Raw genomic sequence first — 1,290 nt, forward strand, 5'->3', positions numbered from 1 at the left:
CATCATTATCTTTTAAAACATTTTTAAAGTCAAAGTCTAGGTTGAAAACAAGGGAAATCCACAGTACAGGTTAAGAGGGAAGAAAGAGGGCCAGGGAGATGGCTCAGTAGAATAAGCACTTGCCTGGCAAGCACAAGGGCCTGAGTTAAATCCCCAGTTCCACCAAAAACAAGAGGGAAGAAAGACCAAATGAAATTAGCAGCCCTGGGGCCAGGGAGATGGCTCAGTGGAATAAGCATTTCCCTGGCAAGCGCCAGGGGCTGAGTTCAATCCCCGGTTCCACAAAAAAAAAAAAGAAAGAAAGAAAGAAAGAAATTAGCAGCCCCTCACCCAAATAGAAGAAAATAAAAACAGTAGGCAGAAGAAAGGAAAAAGAGTAGTGGTAGTGGAAAAGAAAAAAGAAAAATACATTCTGACCCCTAATTTTAAAGTGTATCATGTGGTTATGAAACACAGAAACTGTGGGGGCTGGGGAGATGACTCAGTAGAATAAGCGCTTGCCTGGCAAGCACAAGGGCCTGAGTTCAATCCCCAGCTCCACAAAAAAAAAGAGAAAGAAACACAGAAACTGAAGACTTAACTAGGTTCTCAGAAACATAGAGAAGCTTAAGAGAAGAAAACAAATGCTTAGTATTCTAAATATAACTTGCTATTTCCCAGTGCTACTGGCAAGAGAGAATTCAAGCCCCAGCATTCATGCTTACAGAATCCTACAGCAACCTGAGAACATGTTCTGGCAAATTAGAAAAGAAGGGTCAGGCCCAGAATTCCTGGGGGACACAGGCAAAATGTCAGAGGCAGAGCTGGCAGAGTTGAGTGGATAAATCTGCTTTGTTGTGACATCCTGCAAACTAGAACTTCAGAGATGCTGGGACCAGTACTGACCTCACAGTGAGAGGAAGTCGGGGGAGCCAGGTCAATGAGCAGCAGAGTACAACTAAAACAGATACCTGAGGGCTTTACCTACCACAGCACACCTGTATGTGCTCAGCTAGTTTCATGGCCAGTTCACAAGGCTTTTAGGCAGAGTGTGTGTGTGTGTGTGTGTGTGTGTGTGTGTGTGTGTGTCTGTATCTGTGTCTGTGTGTGCACGTGCGCACACGCTACGGATCAAACCCAGGTCCTTGAGCCTGCAAAGCAAGCACTGTGCCACTGAGCTACATTCTCGGCCCTTACTAAAAATTCACCCACTCCTCCATCAAACGTTTACTAGTCCTATGAGACTTCCCAAAACCTACTACTTTCTTGGTGCTTCAACATACACACTATTCATTTTACCATTCACCAAAC

The 1,290-nt window shown here is 44.5% G+C and overlaps 1 protein-coding gene across 1 annotated transcript in view; it reads right to left on the reverse strand.

Annotated features, from left to right (window-relative positions):
* The window catches only part of Cdk15 (cyclin dependent kinase 15), a 108,180-nt gene that overhangs the window by 81,263 nt on the left and 25,627 nt on the right, over positions 1-1,290 (reverse strand). The gene's annotated exons all lie outside the window — the stretch shown is intronic.

This window comes from Octodon degus, unplaced genomic scaffold (assembly GCF_000260255.1).
Source record: "Octodon degus isolate 3935 unplaced genomic scaffold, OctDeg1.0 scaffold00016, whole genome shotgun sequence".
Lineage (NCBI taxonomy): Eukaryota > Metazoa > Chordata > Mammalia > Rodentia > Octodontidae > Octodon > Octodon degus.